The following is a 6,962-nucleotide window of genomic DNA, read 5'->3' on the forward strand; positions in this document are numbered from 1 at the left end:
AGGGATGTCAAATTGAAAATTCCTGTAACTTCAGACACAATAAGTGAATCAGATATTGAAGTCAGTGAAGGTGAAGAGATCAGTGAACCAAGGACCGGAACAACTTTGTTGGAAGAAATGCAAATTATATAAGAGATCTACAAACATCAAAAGGCAGTGCCAGAGGATGCGGTCAGGGCAGAGGCCAGCCGAGAAAAGTACAAACATAAGAAAATCAGAAGAGGCAAAAGAAAGAAGAAATTATCCTTTGCGCAACAGACAGAAAAAATAAATGATATGGAGAAAATGGGAGAAGAAAAGTTAGTAATAAACTTGTCTTACTACACATTGACACAGGAAGAGAAAAGTGTACTAAACAAAGGTCTTTCCTTCTGTCTGGAGCATCAATTTGACAGGGTTGAGACCAAAATATATACCTATAAATTTATTTGTAAAATCAAATTGGCAAAATATTTTGAGAAACATCATCTAAACCCTAGGGAAGTACAAGATGTACAAGAAGATATAGGCTTGACGATTTAACAAATACAAGACATTAAAGTGTGTCATGATTTAATGAATGATTTGGGAGATGATGAGGTCACATCTACTCAAAAATTGGAAACAATGGGAATTCAAACAAATGATCATGCATACAGCCATTTTAAACCAAAGTCTACATTTTGTCCTGTATTAACACCAGGCAATAAAGTGGACTTATTTTAGGAGATGATCATAAATGACTTGGAGAAATTACAATATATGAAACCATCTCAGAAATGTGAAAATTTAACTGTGATGGAACGGAAAGCCCTACAACATCTTGTTGAAAATGACCACATCATTATCAAACCTGCTTATAAGGGGGGCAATATTGTGATCTTAAATCGTAGAGATTATGTAATAGAAGCAATGAGACAACTAAAGGATGAGGATAGCTATGAGAAATTAAGTAACAACCCTACTAATCAAATACAACAGTTAGTTATGAATAAATTAGAGAAATGGCATAATGAATCACTGATTAATGAAGAAGAATTCAAATATTTGCGATGTTGCCTACAATATATGTTCTTCCAAAGATTCACAAACCTTAAAAAAGCCTCCTGCAAGGCCAATTATCTCAGGGTGTGGATCGTTTGAAAATATATCGAAATATGTTGATCATTATATTACTCCGTTGGCCTCTTCCCTTAGTTCGTATATTAAAGACACAGGAGATTTCCTGAGGACCATAGAGGGTATTCAATGGCACGCAAACTATAGCTTAGTGACGGTGGATGCAGTATCATTATATACATCATTCAGCCACGAGGTGGGGTTCAATGCATAAAATTTCTTTTTGAGACAAAGAAATATTAAAGAGAAAAAACATTCTGAAAAGCTTTTGGAAATGGTAAAACTGTGTCTAAATAATAACATCTTTATATTTGACAAGACCGTGTACAAACAAATGCAGGGGACTGCCATAGGAATTTCTCTCTCCCCCAGCTACGCGAATCTTACGTTGGGCTGGTGGGAGAGAGAGATAGCATGGCAAGAGAAACATTCACAATATTTGTGCAAGATAGTCTTATGGCTACGCTATATAGATGATTTGTTTCTGATTTGGGATGTACTAAGGAGGATTTCAGTGCTTATTTTCAAATTCTGAATCAAGATGACTGTGGTCTATGTTTTACATATAATATTGATAAAAAACAAATTGACTTTTTGGACATTCAAGTTTATTTAGAAGACAATCAGATAAACACGACTATGTTTAGAAAAGTAACATCAACTAACAGCATTTTGCATGGGAGGAGTTTTCATCCCAAACCATTTTGAGGAGCATTCCGTTTGGGGAATTTTTAAGAACCAGATGTAATTATTCCAATGACAAGGAAATGGAAAAACAATTTATCAAGGTGAAAAAACGATTCATTCACCGTGGCTATTTACAAGCAAACATTGATCTTGGTGAAAAAAGAGCAAAAAAGATATCTCGACAAGAAACCTTGATAGACAAATCATTGACAAAAGGGACAACTACTGAAGATGCGTCCCCTCATTTAATCCTTACATATAGCAAGGAAAGTAAAAATATAGAACAAATATTTAGAAAGCATTGGAAAATAGTGAGAAGTGATCAAGACATTGCGCAAAAGATAGGCCCTAGACCTCTAGAAACCTATAGAAAGTCACGCTCATTGAGGGACATAGTGGTGAATAGTCATTATGTGGCACCAACAGCAAATAATTGGTTGATTAATGAAACTATCGGTTTCTATAAATGCAAAAAATGTAAAGTATGTCAAATTGCGAAAAACGCAAAAACATTTATAGATTACAAAGGAAAGGTAATACATATCTCTCAAAGAATTACTTGCAATAGCCAATATGTGGTGTATATGCTTGAATGGGAATGCGGCCTGAGATACGTTGGCAGTACAATATGTCACCTAAAGAAAAGGATTTTAAACATACTAGAGCCATAACGAATCAGGATTTGAGTTATACTGTGGCGAAACATTTTTCCAAATGACACACAAAGGATTGGAGAGGACTACGATTTGTTAGTATAGCACATATCAATCAGAACGAGAGAGGGGGTGATAGAATTTTAAAGCTCCGACAATTGGAAAGTAGGTATATCATTCAGCTTTGCACTAAAATACCATATGGATTAAATATGGATGAAGAATTATATGTTCATTTATGATTTAGAGTGGTTAAAGGGCGGTTAGGACATATTTCAATCAGACATAAAGAGAGAAATGGAGGTTGCATAATCAATGGGTAGATATTTAAAGATTGGTATTACTGAGGTCCAACAGTGGAAGAGACCAATTAATTTAGAAGAAATAGTCATCATTGTCTGAAGTGATATTATTTAGCATAATAATTACTATGGCCCAAAAATAAGTAATAAATTCTGTAATAAAATGTGAAGCCAATATGAAAAGAGCATAAGATGAGAAATGATTGTGTAACCAAACAATGCCCTTAAGTAGCTACAACATTGACATAGAGTGGAGCTTATTGTCTAGAAGAAGAACTTCGAATGACAACAAGGGGTTAAGAGATATTGCTAAAAATTATTAGCATAAATAGCCAGAAAGAAATGAAGTGTGTATGAAGTTTAAAAGATAACTTTTGTTTGTTTTTAATCAAAATGCAAAGATTTTTAGATTTGTATAAACTATAATATCCAGAATGCATTGTAAGTGTGGGGAGAATATTGAGAAAAAAAGGGAAAGAAAGGAGGGGCTAATATACAGTGATCAAGACTTCTGGAGAGTCGAAACGTGTAGGTGGCTGTTGCTTGCAATAAATACACGTGAATTTGTACCTCATGGAGTGCGGTGAAATCTTTTGTTTGTGATATATATATATATATATATATATATATATATATATATATATATATATATATATATAAAGAGAGAGAGAGAGAGAGAGTGTCTCTCTCTACATCACTTTTTTTTTTACATGTGTGCTTTACCTGGGGCCAATCCAAACTCCAAGGCAAGCCACACATGTATAAAAAAGTATGCCCCAGAGGGGGTAAGCTCATGACAGGAGAACTGACCCCAAATTTTTAATTATTTTATTTTTTTAAATATCCCCTGGGTAGCCGCGATTTTTTTAAATGCCTCTATGGGGGGGCTCGGCCCACTTACACACGGGCTGACCCCTCCCCCAGAGAAGATCTGTTGTGCGCTGCAATCCATGGGCACGAAACGGTGCCAGGAAGGCATCCATGGAAAGGGAAGACTCTCCCTTTTCATCGATGCCTCCCTTCATCTGGGCAGGCCATTTTGGACGTTTTCCCCACTGGAGAAGGGAGAGGACACTCACTTCGTCCGCTCCGCTACTCCGGTGGGGAAACCGTCACATCAGCTTGCCTCGAGGCACGGACGGGGCGAGACATACAAGTTCTTCCACGTCTCCCCAGGGAAAAAAAGGCCTTGTTGCTTTGCACTGGAGGATTTTTAAAACCCCTCCCTGGTGTTGGCCACTGATTGTGGCCTGCACCAGATATGGTGTGTGCGGGTGTCGACCATTGGCTGACACACGCACCTATGGGTTTAAGTGCTTAAGTGTTTGGGTGATTAAGTGATTAAGTGTTTGGGGTACTGTGTTCCCGGCGAGGGGGGGGTAAAGAGTCCAAAACTGTGGACATTATAGAGATTAAGTGGGAAATAGTCACTTGAAGCTGGGAGATTGTAGAGTTGAGGTGGCTTAGTTTGTTTTCAATGGTGTGTAGGCCTCTGTAGGGAATGTTATGATGCTGGGTAGGGGTGGCTGGTTCTGAGTGGAGTTCTTTTTGAAAGGCAGAGTGAGGAGAGGGGAAGATAAGGAGTTGGGGGTATTAAATTCTGGTGTGGAGGGTGCATGGTCAAATTGTGTTGGTTGGAGGTGAATGTAAGTGGTGCTGTGGTGTAAATGAAATTCTAAGGGTATTCATTGAGAGAAACAGATGTATTCTGTAGTGTTTGGGGTGAAGATGGGTGGTAGCTGTTGTGGGGCAGAGGTATGTGGATTGGAGGTGTGGGATGGGAGGAGATGGGGCAAAAAGTCTGAATAGTTGAAAGTAAAGAGAAAGGAGTAGGGTGGTGGCACATGAGTTCGGTTGCATGAATGTATGGGGGCCGGATACATGGACAACAAGAACAATTGACAAGGAGGATAGATGGAGAGTGTGGATGGTCCTTTCTGATTGAAGAAAAGGGGAGAGGTATAGGTTGGCATGGGGGAGCATCAGTTCAGGTGACTGTACAGAAATGAAGATGGGGGACTGTTGTATGGGGAATGGGATAGACTCAGGGTAAGAGAAGAGGGAGCAGAAGAACGTAGGTAGAGTGGATAAGGAGGAAGATCATGGGAGGAGAGGGCAATATGTGAGCTAGGTCATCTGATTGTTGATGGGGACTATTTATACCGGTTGGAGGTGCGGTCTCTTTGAAGTCCCTAGATGGTGTGTGGGGGAGATGAGAGTACTGGCTGATGGTTGAGACATAGTATTGAGGGTGAAGTTATGGGTGGAGAATTTGAGAGGGGGCCAAGAAGGTAGAAGGGAGAAGGTGGGCCAGAGGGGAATCCTGTCCGTCCAAGGGGGTCGGCCTTATGGTACTCAGGTGAATTGGGAATGGGGAGTGTGCAGTGAGGATGGAGTCCGTTGGCAATTCGAGAGGGATTGGAGTGTCAGGGGGAGTGAGCAGGGATGAAAATACAGAGATAGATAGGTGCCTTTAGCTTGAATCATGACCTTACCGTTGTTGTATAAGGAGATAGTGATTGATACATTGAAGCAGGCCGCAGGGGAGACTTTTCACTGGCAGCCGTGTGGGATCCTGGAGGAGGATGTCTCGGTAAGTAAGTTCTGGAAGATGGCAATCCAAGATGAGATGTTTTGGGTAAAGAAAATGAGATCATTTTTGAGTCTCCTGTAGCGGCCACTGTGGTACTGATTGATTAAAAGGGTGTCAGGGAACTGTTCAAGGGAGTTGTTTTTTAACTTTTTTTGGGAGGCTTTAGAAAGGTTGGGTGGGTAAATATTCTTGTACTAGTTGCTTTCATCTTTTGCTCGCTTGGTAGACATTGTAGTAAGGTAGTGGGGGGGTGGTAGGGGTGAAGGAAGGGAGAGAGCCACGGAGGAGTGGAAGCTTGAAGAAGTAAAAGGAAGCAAAGACGTATCATTTAGGGTTGCCAAGATGGGACAGACAAAAATAGAGGACAGTAAGCAGAATTGTTCTCTAGCTCAGACTTTGACGTTTGGCCCCAGCCCACGTGGGAGAGCCGTCTCAGAGGCAGCATGAAGCAGATCCCCTAAAGCCAGTATTTTAGCCCTTGTTTATGAATGTTCCAAATAGCAAAGATGAATAGAAGGCAATTTAAATGTATTATAGTGCTGTAACAATGCTGACAGACAATCAAGTAAACACAGATAAAGAGTTGTGTTAAAAAAGTATATGCACAGCTTGTTTAAAGTCATCTTAGAAGGATGCAGAAGCTGTGCTGAAAGAGTTTGCAGAAATGTTATCTGTTTCTGCAGGGAAAATGTTGTCTATGACTTTTCATATATTGGTAGTTCTTCTTTTTCTATGAAATTCATGTAGTGGTGGTCCTTCTTCAGTTCCAGTGTACTTCCTGTAGTGCTGGTTGTGTAGTGGCCCTTCTTCAGTGTTGATATACATCTTGTGATAATAGTTCACTTTCAGCGTTTGAGTATGTAAAGGTTGGCCTTTATCGGTTTAGATGACTCTACCTTTGTTAGTGCAGAAGAGATGGGCGTTATCAAGGTTTGCCTTGGTGGATCCAGGTGGAGTGGCGTGCATTGTAAGCACATTCTAAAGGTAGTCTGGTCTGTCACTTCCCAGCCTAAAGTCACTGCTGAAATCAAACATCATATTAGGTTGTTGTTTGTGCTTTGAGGTTCCAAGAAGAGTCCAATTGTCTATTTTTCCTCTAGATGGCAGCGTTGCCTAAGCATGCTGTAAGAATTGCATTATTAATTCCAGTTTGTCGATTTGGTTGCTTCTCAGAGGCCGATTTTGATTAACTCCCCGAGACAAGCCCATCCCGGCTTTATCAGGCCCTAGCCGACTCTGTGCACAGTGCCAGGCTAATGTTGACGCAGAGGTCTCACAACAGGTCAGCACATTTCCAGATTTCCAGAACAGTGATGGTAAGCGGACGGTGGGGGAGAATGTGCCCTGCGAGTCACCGGGGGCAGATCCCACATAGGTGCCGACAGGGTCTTCTAATCACTCACACTTCTCAAGTCCATCCAGTACCGGTGCGCCGAGGCGAAGCAGTCAGATCTGGCACCAGCACATCTTCATATCTCTATCGTGTGAGGCTTCATGGCTGCTGGCACCATAGGCCAGAAAAGTGACTCTGCACCTAGTTCAGCGCCACTTTCCTTACGCCCTCCCCCACCGCCACCATGTATGCGCCGTATTTAAAATACTGCACACCATGGCGCTGGGTAAGAGGGC

Source organism: Pleurodeles waltl, chromosome 1_1 (assembly GCF_031143425.1).
Source record: "Pleurodeles waltl isolate 20211129_DDA chromosome 1_1, aPleWal1.hap1.20221129, whole genome shotgun sequence".
NCBI lineage: Eukaryota > Metazoa > Chordata > Amphibia > Caudata > Salamandridae > Pleurodeles > Pleurodeles waltl.